The 12,908-nt window shown below is 45.1% G+C and overlaps 1 protein-coding gene across 5 annotated transcripts in view; it reads right to left on the reverse strand.

Annotated features, from left to right (window-relative positions):
* Window positions 1–12,908, reverse strand: part of LOC102454429 (extracellular calcium-sensing receptor) — a 168,284-nt gene that overhangs the window by 100,266 nt on the left and 55,110 nt on the right. The window contains exon 1 of one of the 5 annotated variants that reach the window (XM_075904570.1): window positions 4,056–4,239. The exons of the other annotated variants lie outside the window; for them this stretch is intronic. The gene's annotated coding sequence lies outside the window, so the exon portion shown is untranslated. Of the gene's footprint in view, window positions 1–4,055; window positions 4,240–12,908 lie in introns of those variants that run through there. 5 annotated transcript variants of the gene reach the window in all.

A 12,908-nucleotide genomic window follows, 5' to 3' on the forward strand; every position in this document is an offset into this window, starting at 1 on the left:
GCCTCCCCTGCAGAGTTGTCTGGGGCTAGAGGCTTTGAATTGAAAAACCCAGCAAAGGGCTCACGGCCCCACCGCTACCTCATCGCCTAGCAGCTACCCGGGGTTGCTGTGGCTATATAAAAGGCTCATCCATTTGGCCCGTGCCAGAGTAGCACCACAACCGTGAGCCATTTATATAGGATCTTGCTACCTGAGTCACTGCCTGGAAATTTGGTGGCATAGGCAGCAACATATAAATAGACAGCAGCCAGATGCAATCTGTGGGCTGGGTCTGGCCCCCAGACTGTCTCTTGTCCAGCCCTGCATGAGTGATTATTTTTGAGCTCTCCTAGAGGACAAGTGAGGTGCCAGAAGACTGGAGAAGGGCAAACATAGCACCTACCTTTAAAAAGGGGAACAAAGAGGACAAAGGGGAACAGTCAGCTTAAATTTCATACCTGGAAAGACACCAGAACAAATCACGAAACAATCAGTTTATAAACAACTACATGATAATAGGACTGTAATGAACAGACCATATGGATTTGTCAAGAACAAATCATGCCTAACTAACTTATTTCCTTCTTTGATAAGGTTACTAGCCTACTGGACAGGGAGAACCAGTAGACATGATATATCTTGATTTTAGAAAGGCTTTTGGACACAGTCCCACATGACATTCTCTTAGGGAAACATAGTCTATAAGGTCTAAATTACTGTAAGGTGGATGCATAACTGGTTGAAAGATTGTATTTGAACAGCAGTCGTCAATGGTTTGCTGTCAAAAAGGGAGGGCGTCTCTAATGGGGTGCTCCGGGGGTCTGTCCTGGATCCAATATGATTCAACATTTTCATTAATGACCTGCCTAATGGAGTGGAAAGTGTGCTTCTCAAATCTGAGGATGATACAGTGATGAGAGGGTTAGATCAGAATTAGAATCCAAGATGATCTTGACAAATTGGAGACTTGGTCTGAAACCAACAAGATGAAATTCAATGAATTACTACTCTTTGAAAGAAAAAAAATCAAGTGCAGAGATACAAAGTGGGGGATAACTGGCTATGCAATAGTACTGCTGAAAAGAATCTGGGGATTATGGTGGACCACAAATTAACTATGAGCCAATAATGTGATGCAGTTCTGAAACAGGTGCATACCTTTCTAGGGTCTATTAATAAAATGTCAGAAGTAAAATACAAGAGGTAACTCTCCCACTATACTCAGCACTAGTGAGGTCTCTGATGGAATACTATGTCCAGTTTTGGATGCTATGCTTCAGGAAAGGTATGGAAATATGAGAGAGTCCAAAGGAAAGCAACACAAATGATAGAAGGTTTAGAAAACCTGACTTATGAGGAAAGGTTAAAAATACTGGGCATGTTTATTCTTGAGGCAAGATGACTGAGTGAGGATCCAATAACAGTCTTCAAATATGTTAAGGGCTGTTCTGGATGACAGTGATAAATTGTTCTCCACGTGCACTGAAAGGAGGATAAGAAGCAATTCCCTTGATATTCAGCAAGAGATGTTTAGGTAAGATATTATAAAAAACTTACCCATAAGAGCAGTTAAGCTCTAGAACGGCTTAACCTTCCTAGGGTGGTTGTGGAATCCCTCTCATAGGTTTTCAAGAACAGGTTGGCCAAAGACCTATCAGGGATGATCTAGGTCCTACTTCAACGCCAAAGGACAGACTCTTGAGTGCCTTACATTTTGTGGATTTTGTGTTCGGAGACATTCTCAGTCCCGACTTTCCCATCGTGTGGACCAGGTCATGGGGGAGCAGAGTTCTCCCCCATTTCTCACCAAACTGTGCTCGCACCGCTGCTTGAAAAAGAGCTTTTGGCCCCCTGAGTTACTGACATTGTTCGTATGCCCTAATTCACAAGAAGGGCAATCTTGCTGCAGCAGACATCTATGATGGCAGTCACATATCTCAACCAGACTTGCTCTGTCCCAGGCAGAAGTATTTGACAATTTATTCCAACTAGTCTCAGACCTGCTCCAGCCTATAACTAGGGACAGTCTTTGCCTCAGTTGTCTAGTCCTTCACTAGGACAATATGTCTTACTGGATGGATCATGTTTATCTTTTGGAAACACTGTTTGGCTTTGGAATCCACTTTGCCTGGTTCCACTCTGTAGCTACTTGTTTAAGTTCAACCACATCCTGATCAAAACTGGCATCTTCAATCAGGTTCCTCAGGAATGCCCCTATCCAGTCAACTGCTCCACTGCCATCAAGCCCTCATCAAACTGATGATGTCAGAGCTCACAGAGACAGATGGCGTTATTAGTGGGTGCTGATGACATCAGTATTGCCACCTAGGACCCAAATGCTGGTGAAAACAAATACGCAGATTAATCTCTAAAGTAGTATTTCTCAATCTTCGCTGGCTGGTGGCTCCTTATTCGAAGGAAAACATTTTCACGACTCCTTACTTTTGCTATAAAAGTATGAGTAACACACGTATCAATTATAACAACGATAAGCCTATTAAATGTGTGTGTATGTTCTAAAAAGTTGACAGGAAACACCTGAACTGGCTTTCTTTGCTTTAAACTGTAATGCTGAGCTCTCTAACTTGCAGCTTCCCTGACAGTATTTCATAACCCCCCAAGAGGTTGAAACACTGTTCTGGAAAAAAAGTCCTGGATTATTCCTAGAAAGCCTGGTCTGTGTTTGAAGGTCTTTGTGGTCATGGTAGGATCTTTCCCCTTCTGCACAGCCCTGTTTTGATGGCCTTTCAGATAGCTCTCATTCTCCACCTGAACAGGCCACATCCTACCCAGTCATTTTGCCTTCCAGCCTTGCTCAGGGTACATCTACACTGCAAGCTTATTTCAGAAAAAAGCTATTCTAGAAGAGATCTTCTGGAATAGCTTATTTTGAAATAGAGCATCCACGCTACAGGGAAGCCTCAAAATTATTCCGGGGCAAGCCCCCCTAATCTGGACGCGTGACCTCGATTTAGAGCCCCAGGAGGCACCAGGGAGGGATAATTTAGAATGGCCCTGGGGAGGAGCTATTTCAACATAGAAGCAGTGGAGCTCTACACACACCCTCTTCCGAAAGAACTTTTCCGGAAGAGGCGTTGTTCCTCATGGAATGAAGTTTACCAACGTCAGAAAATGCCCTCCGTTATTTGGATTTTCTTTCGAAATAATGCAATCGCTGTGTGGACGCTAGTATTGTTTTTCTGGAATAACAGCCGTTATTCTGGAAAAAGGTGCAGTGTAGACAGATGCCCCCTCAGTGAACAACTGTACATGCTTGTGCTTCATACCGTCCACTCCCTCACCCCTGTGGCCTGACCAGACACCAAGTGGCAGTATCTGAGGCCCAGAATCCTCACTGGGAGAGCATACGCTCTAGCCTTGTCCTGCAAGGAGCCAGGTATGAGAGTCAGTAGCTCCTTCATGGAGCCATGAATATGGGCACACTGTTAGCACACTCACAAATCCTCCTGCTACCTGCCAAAATTGTGAGAACGACTGTGGAAACTATGGCCCCTGCTTATCTTCAGTGCACCAGGCTGCAACCCTTTTTGTGTTTTTGAAAAACAACGCATGGGGAACACATGGCCACATCCTCTCGCTCAGCCCCTGAGCATGACAAGGTTTTTAAAGAATGTCACTTAAATACAGATAATGAGAACATGATAACAGGAGATAGAGTTAAAATATACATGTCATGGCAAAGGTTGAGTACTATGCCCGCTATGGGGTTTCCTGCATGTGCCTCTGTATAATCTTGGACTGGTCACTATCAGACACTGGACTAGGTGCAGCAGTCATCTGATCTGGACTGTGTCTAAAAGAGGTGGTTTATGAAAATAAAATATTTCTGAGGAAATAGACTGGTGACCAAATTTATACAGGTATTTAGATGCCTAGAGATGCAGAGAGGTGCCCAGTGGGATTTACAGAAGCACCTGAGCAGGGCAGGCCCCTAACTCCCATTCCTTTCTTAAGCACTACTGAACACCTCACTAGGCACCTATCAGAATCATGCGGTGCCTAAATGCCTGTGTAAACCTGACCCCGAGATCCCCCCAATAGCTTTATATACTCACAACGGTTATCACATGTTACCAGTCACAGACAGAGGCAGGCCCGCTGACAGGGAGGGAGCCACAGCAAAGGAGGCAGCTGCCGAAACAGCAGCAGCAGCAGCCAGAGCGCCAAGCCCTTTAAATCGCTGCTGGAGCACCACACCACATGCTCCAGGCCATGCTAAGGGTAGCGGAGAGGGTTGCACTGCGCTCCGGGCAGTGCAGAGGGCTCGCTGCCCTCAGCCTTGGCCCTTCCGGGAGCAGAGCTGGGCCCTCTCCTTCACGTCTTCCGGGGCCCCTCAGAGGCTGTTGGCCTCATTGCACAGAGCAGGTTTGTAAACACTGAAGCGCAGATGCAAAACTCTATTGAGTCTTGCCAGCACTCTGAACTAGCCACCCCCCTCCACGCTCCATCATCTTTTGTTATCACAGATCTTGCTTGGGATCTATTTTCCTTAATTTCATTAAGAATATTGGTCTCTTCCTTATTAATGACAACTTTTTACAGTCAGCGGTAGAATTATCCACTAATGCATGCCTGAAGTCATCAAATTTTATCAAAGATAGGGTGGAAATTGTTCTGTTGGTACAAATAATTTGGTTCCTCTGGTTTTAGCACACAAATTAAAAGATCGGATTACCAAGTGATTGAATTGAGCAGAAGGCTTTCTATCTATTTCTACTTTCGTTCTTTAGCAAATATTTGTTACACTCTAAACTTTATTCCGTAACAGAAAGCAAATATTTATATTGCAAGCTCTTTTAAACTCGTCTGGTCTTTCTACATGTTTGCCTTGTACACCGAACTGGTCATGATTTTTTGTGAAGAATTCAAACAAATTCTTAATGTTTTCCATTCACATATTGAGAAACAGTGTGATTATTCATTTTTCAAGGGTTTTCTGAGAATTTTTTATCAAAGTATTTTTTCTGTTTTTTAAACCCAGAGTTGTGGGGTGTTGGATACCACAGGAAGCAGAAATAGAATGACTCTGCCATTGTACCTGAACTCCTGTGTAGGGAATTAAAGAGGTTTCAGCGTGAGGACAAGATGAAGGGCAACAGATGAGGGAGCTGAAGAAGGTCTGATTCAGGTAGATTCTACAGAATCAGGGGAGTGAAGAGAGGGAAGAAAGGTACAGTTCTTTTACTAGAAAAAAGCATCTAAAATGGTTAACAATGATGCCAAAAAGTTCAATAAATATTTTTTGTTCTCTACTTGGAAGATGTTGGTTGATGTTTTTACATCTTACATAGAAAAGAAAGTATTTCATAATCAAACAGGATTTTAAACAGCAACCACTAAAGTGAAACAGCTTTTAAAATAATTGGTCGAGGAGCTCTCAGGGCCACTGATGTTGATAGTGAACAAATCCCAAAATACTGGGGAAATTCCAGAAGTACAGGGGAAAGCTCATATTGTGCCAATATTCAAACATGGTAAACAGGATGTTTGGAGAAGTACAGGCCAATTAGCTGATCCAGGTTGCAATCAGTAAAGCATAAAAAGATGATACCAAAACTAAGGCCAATCTATAAGGTTTTATGGAAATTAAGTCTTACAAGTGTGAAATAGTTACTTGATAGGATTATGAATTTAGCTAAAAAGTTTCAGAGGGGTAGTCGTGTGAGTCTGTAACTGGAATAACTTAAAAAACAACAGATACTCTTACAGAACCTTAGAGAAGGCCTACTCAACTTCGGAAGCCCTGGGGGCCACAATGATACTCATAGCATATACCGAGGGCCGCAACTTAAGTGTGGTTGCACAGATATGCAAATATATGCAAATATATGCAAATAGTTTCTTTCACACTGACCGGCATGAATACAAAGATTAAGTAAGGCAAGACTACACAACACACAGGCCCCATTTAAGTCAGTTCTGCTGTTATTAATAAAATGCAATATTTACCCAATTTCCACCCATAATGAGCAACGACAGTCCAGGAATTTAACTACTAAAACGCATATCAATAGAAGATCATTATATTGTTTACCTTTTCATTTTGGCTCCCACCTGCGGGCTGTGTGTCGAGCCCCGCATAAACCCAAACTGTACTGCGGGCTGCAAACAAACGGGTGGCGGGCAACATGCAGCCCATAGGCTGCATGTTGAGTAGCCCTGCCTTAGAGACTAACCAAACATGTAGATGGTGTCATGAGCTTTCGTGAGCACAACCCACTTCTTCAGATGAATGGTGTTTAAGGGATCCAGTTTTGAAATAAACAGCATGGGGGTGGGGGAGGGAAGAGGAGGAAAAAGAAGAAAAAAAGGGTAAGAAATTGTCAATAAGAGTGAATTAAGCTGATAAATTAAGCTAATAAGAAAAGGTACTTAGAGTGGGTACTGAATTTAGCTGAGTTAAAGTTAACATAATAGATTTCTATAAGGCATTTGACTAGGTATCAGATGACATTCTAATTAAACATAGCACTATAAAAAAATCTAATGGAATAACTGATATTTAAATTGTAAAAGGGGAATTGTCCTCCAGTGGACTTTATACAGTGGGATCTCTCAGGCACTCATTTTTGGGCCAATGTATTCTTTATCAATAATATGTAGTAAAATATGAAATTATTGCTGCTAGAGTTTGCAAATGACAAAAAAATTACTGGAGAAGTGAATAGCTGCAGCCAGTCAGTTCTGAAAAGCAATCTGAATTGAGTGGTAATCTAGGTTTGCTAAAAGATCATTTTAATACATACAAAGGCAAGGTCATATGTCTAGGAACAAAGAATGTAGGTCACACTCAGAATTTAAGCAGGTAGTGACTCAGGAAAGGCCTTAGGGGGTTTGGTGCACAATCAACTGAACCTAAATTCCTGGTGTGCTGCAATGATTGAGAGGACAAATGTGATCTTTGGCCATACTAGTAAGGGAAAAGCAAGTAAAAGTCATGAGGTGGTATTTCCTGTCTATAGGGCATCAGTGAGACCATTCCTGGAATACAGCATCCATTTTTGCTGGCCCTGCTTTAAAAGAGGATGTTGACAAATTGGAAAGAGTTCAGAACAAAGTTACATGAATAATACAGGAAACCTGCCTTGCACTGAGGCTATGTCTACATGGAGAGTTTTTTTCTGCAGGAGATATGCAAATGGAGTGTTTATTTGCATATCTCACATGCTCATTTGCATATCCTCTTCCGATCCTTTTAGCAGAAGAAGTTTTTGCGATATTGTTGGAAAAAAACCCTTTTGCGCAAGATCCCTTATTCCTCAAAAAATGAGGTTTACAGGCTGACATCTACGTGGAGCAGGGTCTTCCCGGTTTTTGCCCTTAGGCTATAGAATTCTCTCCCCTGGGTCATTTGCCTGGCGCCAACGCTGGTACAGTTTCAGTGCTGGGCTAAAGCCACCCTTTGTACCTGTGCTTTTATTGGGATTTAGTGTGTGTGTGTGTGTGTGTGTGTGTGTGTGTGTGTGTGTGTGTGTAAAAATATTTTAAATAAATAAATATATAAATAGTGGGTAACTTCCCACCGCGGCCAGAAACATATCTAACAGTGGTCTTAGGAGACCAGTGTGCTTCAGAGGCACTTCTCACACTGCCATATGAGGCTTGTGCCATTGCTGTGGGTTCAGAGGTTGCTACAGAAGCCAGCTGTGACCTGTAGTTCCACCAGCAGCTTCTCCACTTTAGCCTCCAAAAGAGACACACCATCTACTCCTGGTCATTCTCCCAATGCCAAAACTAGGCTCTGCTGTCAGAGGGGTGGGCTCAGTAAGTCACACTTTCTTCTGCTCCCTCTGCATCTTCCTCTCTACTCCTCACGTCACAATAAGGCCCTCACCCCCCCCCCCCTTACAAATTGTATGTGCAAACAAGATTATGCCAGTGCCTTAAGCAGATGGCATATGGACTACAGGTGCATATGAACTACAGGTGCAATTCCCAGGTAAGGTAAAAGCTAGTGCCAGGATAACTAGTTGTGTAGCCACACTAGCATGGAAAGTGGTAGTACGGCCTAGCTGTGCCCAGTATATATCCACTGGGTTTGCCATGCCACTGCCACTGCTGCCTTTGCTACGGCTGTTATGCTACTATTTATACTCACACTAGATCTCAGAGAGCTAGCATGTGTGTGTGAGGTGTGCCTCACACTCCTGCTCATAGTGTAGACATAGCCAAATGCTTTGGAGATGCTCATGGGCCTAGGCTGCCTGTAGCTACCTTTTACACACAGATATGGGGACTGGAAGGCCACAACTTACCTCCCCAAAAGTCCCAGAGGTTCTTGTAACCACTACAAGCCCTTGCAATAGAAACATTCATCTCCAAAAGGTCCCTATGATGCAAATGAGGTGTGGCAATATTCCACGCTTTGCCTCATTTGCATATTTTTTGCGCAAGAGGCTATAGTGTAGACATAACCAATGAGTTGTTTTTGAGATAACAATTTTCTTTCTTCCACAAGCACACTGCCTGTACAGCACACCAAGTCATGCTGATCCACATACCTAACTACAACATGCACTCCCCCCAGTGAAATCCTTAGCCCCAAGTCAGGTCCCAGGAGCCCACTGCAACGCAACGCAAGAGTTAGGCACGGGTATGTCTAGATTACATCCCTTTTCTAGAAAAAGGGATGTAAATTAGACATATCGAAACTGCAAATGAAGCCGGGATTTAAATTTAAATTGCACAAAAGGCCCTGGTTCAAATTCCCACATTACCTGATTCAGAACAGAAATCTGCACCTCGATTTCCCACATTCCCTAACCATTGGGTTACTGGGTATAATGGGCTGACCTGTTTCTCTCTCTCTTTCTCTCTCTCTCTTTCTCTGGGGTTTCACGAGAAGGAGCATGGGCTACCTCAACAGCTGACCTGGATTAGGTGACTTACTTCAAGGGAGGCTTCACAGCTGAGAATCTCAAATGGAGGGAGGTGCCTGTTTCTGGAGTTCAATGCCCAATGCCCCCATCAACGAGACTCACACACTCAAATACCTTTGAAGATTTGGGCCATAAGTCCTGCACCTTTCCTTGGTACAGGCAGTCCCCGGGTTACGTGGATCCGACTTACGTCGGATCCCTACATACAAATGGGGCTTTTCTCGCTGCGGAGGACGCGGGCGGCGGGACCGCCCAGACGTGCCGCGGTCCCGTCACCTGCGTCCTCCGTGGCGAGAAAAGCCGCTCCGCGTCTCCCTGGTCTGCTGTGGGGGGAGGGGGCGCACCTAGTGCGCCCCCCTTCCCCTCCAGCAGACCAGGCTTTTCTCGCCGACACCTGGGGTACAGCAGCTGGGGCGCTGTCGGGTTGGTCCCGCAGCGCCACTCCTTGGCGCTACTGGACCAACCCGGCAGCACCCCAGCTGCTCTGCCCCAGGTGTTCCCAAGTCAGCCGCTGCTGCTGAAACTGACCAGCGGCTGACTACAGGAAGCCCGAGGCAGAGCTGCTCTGCCTCGGGCTTCCTGTAGTCAGCCGCTGGTCAGTTTCAGCAGCGGCTGACTTGGGGACGCCTGGGGCAGAGCAGCTGGGGTGCTGCTGGGTTGGTCCCGCTGCGCCTCTCCTCGGCGCTACTGGACCAACCCGGCAGCACCCCAGCTGCTCTGCCCCAGGCGTCCTGATTCAGCCGCTGCTGAAACTGACCAGCAGCAGCTGAATCAGGATGCCTGGGACAGAGCAGCTCTGCCTCGGGCTTCCTGTAGTCAGCCGCTGGTCAGTTTCAACAGCGGCTGAATCTGGACGCCAGTTCCGACTTACATACAAATTCAACTTAAGAACAAACCTACAGTCCCTATCTTGTACGTAACCCGGGGACTGCCTGTATTGCCTAATGACCAGCTTAGGTGGTTCCTCACTCAGCCTGCTGTCTTTCGAGAACCCCTTCCTAACTCTCCCCAGGCACTGTTTAAGGAGCCTGTGCACCTAACTGGGGGCTGAGAATTCAGTTAGGTAGTTGGTGTCCTAGGAGTTGCAATGCCTTAATCCTGTGGATCTAGCCCTCGTTGTAGCTCATTGTTAATCCGTTCTGCAGAAACCATGCTACATATATAGCGCACATACCTAGGCTATGTCCTTAACTTTGTCATGCTGCATATATCTTCTTGTAAAATTCCATTTTAATGTCTGCTTTCACATTTATTCAGCATACATATCAAAATATAAAATCATGAAATGTTATCAAGAAGAGGTCATTCTTATCTCTTTCACAATAACAGAGAAAAAGTTACTAGTAAACAAAATCCTCTTTCCATAAATGCATTAGTAAATTTAGATTGCATGTGCACTTAACAACTCATTTCCATTCCCTGCTTATTCAAGTTCATCTGTCCTCCAAAAGTGTGTTTGAGTAATTTTGAACCAGTAATCATCCACTAATACTAATGTAATTGTTTCTTGGATTCGTGTAGAATAAGGACAAGAGCCTTCAAAAAAGGAGACTTGAGCAAACTCAGAGAACTCCCATAGAAAGAAAATGTAAGGGGTAAAGGAGGTCACAAGAGCTGGCAATTCATCAAGCAGACATCAATAAAGACACAACAGCAAACTATCAGGATGCAAAGGAAAGATAGGAAAAATAGTGACAAGCAAATATGGCTCCATTAGTAGCCTTTAATGACATGAAAATCAAAAAGGAATCCCACATAAAGTGGAAAAAAATGCTGAGGAGGAATAAAAAATGTAGAAACAAAATCAGAAAGGTTAAGGTACAAAATTAGTTACATCTACCAAGGGACATCAAAAGGCAATAAGAAGACATTCTTTAAATACACAGAAGCAAGAATAATATGAGGGAAAGTACGAATTCTCTCCTTAGTGGGGAAGGAGCGCTAATAGAAAAGAGGAGAGTGAGGGGGGATATGAGAGAGGTCTATAAAATCATGACAGGTATGGAGAAAGTGAATAAGGAAAATTGATTTACTTGTTGCATAATGTAAGAACTAGGGGTCACCAAATTAAATTAATAGATAGCAGGTTTAAAACAAACAAAAGGAAGTTTTTCTTCATGCAATGCATAGTCAACCTGTAGAACTCCTTGCCAGAGGATGTTGTGAAGACCAGCACTTTAACAGGGTTCAGAAAAGAGCTAGATAAATCCATGGAGAACAGGTCTATCAATGGCTATTAGCCAGGATGGGTAGGAATGGTATCCCTAGCCTCTGTTTGTCAGAGGCTGACAATGGGTGAATCGTTTGTTCTTCTATTCATTCCTTCTGCATGAAACTAGCATTGGCCTCTGTCAGAAGACAGAATACTGTACTAGATGGACCTAGTATGGCCACTCTTACGTTCTAATAACTTATGATATCAAGATAGCTGTGGTGTTTAATACCTACTTTGTTTCACCAACCTTTTGCTTTAACTAGAAAGGTTTAGTCTCAGAGAAGTACCCATTTTAGTCTGTACCTTTAAAAACAACAAGTAGTCCTGTGGCACCTCAGAGAGCAACAATTATATATAACCTAAATGTAATACCTGGAAAGATACTAGAACAAATTATTAAACTATCAATTTATTGGCCCCTGTGACAGGGCGCCTGCCCTGCACTGGCCCTTTAAGACCAGGACTCAGGCCCTGAGCCAGGGCTAGAAAGAAAGAGGCCACCTGGAGCTGTTTGGGCCAGGGAGAGCCCAGCTGGCAACTATCTAGGGCAGCACAATTGGCTTGTGGGAGGCCAGCTGAAGTCGTTAGGGCTAGTGAGAGCTCAGCAGGCAGCTATACAGAGAAGCCCGGTTGGCTTGGAGAGCCCAGCTGAAGCTGTTAGGGCTAGTGAGAGCCCAGCTGCCAACTATAAATAGAGAAGCACAGTTTGCTTAAGGAGCAAGTGGAGAGTTGACTGCAGAGGAGGCAGGAGCTCCTTGGAGGGAGACAAGCTGGGGATAGCCAGCAATAGCTGGAGGGGGGCCAGCCAAGACTCCCCTGGCTAGGGGCTGGAGGCAAAGCCCTGGTTTGGAGGCGGGCCTGGATGCAGCCTAGGTAAGCAGGGCAGTTGAGACAACCCCAATGCCTGTGACGAGCAACCCATACAGACTGTAACTTGCCCTGAGAGGGGCTATATGAGGACAGTCAGGGGGCACTGAGGTGCATGGGGGGGTGTGAACCCCTTGACAGCCCCTATAGGGTTATAAGGAACAAACAATCTAGATTTAGCAAGAACAAAGCATGCCAGACCAACCTAATTTTACTCTTTGACAGGGTTACTGGCCTTACTCATTCACAAACCTTTGGCAGACTGGTAAAATTTAATTTGCACATTTGCAAATGATTAATATGCAAATAAAATGTTACCAGTCCACTATATATATGCCAGCCCCACACCCTGAGCCACCACGAACAGCAGGCTTCAGCCGTGGCAGCCACCTGCCAAATGGTGGCTGCCAGAGCTGAAGCTGGCTGCTGTGCAGCGGCTCAGGGGGCAGGGATATGCTCTGACCCCTAGAGCTGCTGCAAACAGCCAGTTTCAGCTCCAGCAGTCACTGTGGCCCAGCAGCTCACAGCCCTGCACTCGTCTGCAGACCGGTGGTTGGGAACTGCTGGCCTAGTGAATAGAGGGGAAGTCACTAAGGCTTTTGACCCAGACCCACATGACAGTTTCATAAGCAAACTACAGAAAATAAATGTAGCTGGAATTACTATAAGCTGCATCTACAACTGGTTAAAACAGCAGTTTTCAAACTATGGGCCACGGCCCAGGGCTAGGGCACGAAATGCCAGGCCCTGGGTCTCATTGCCGCACAGGGATCAGGCGACTAGTGGGGGTGCTAAGGCAACTAAGTGCCTGCCCTCCTAGGTGGGGGAGGGAAGGCAGGCTCACAAGGCTCCACACCCTGCCCCTGCCTTGAACTCTTAGCTCCACACTCTGGCTGGGAACCTGCTGCTGGTTGCTTCTGGGGTGCAGCGTGCTCTGTGGTGCCAGG

This window comes from Pelodiscus sinensis, chromosome 1 (assembly GCF_049634645.1).
Source record: "Pelodiscus sinensis isolate JC-2024 chromosome 1, ASM4963464v1, whole genome shotgun sequence".
NCBI classification, from domain to species: Eukaryota; Metazoa; Chordata; order Testudines; family Trionychidae; genus Pelodiscus; species Pelodiscus sinensis.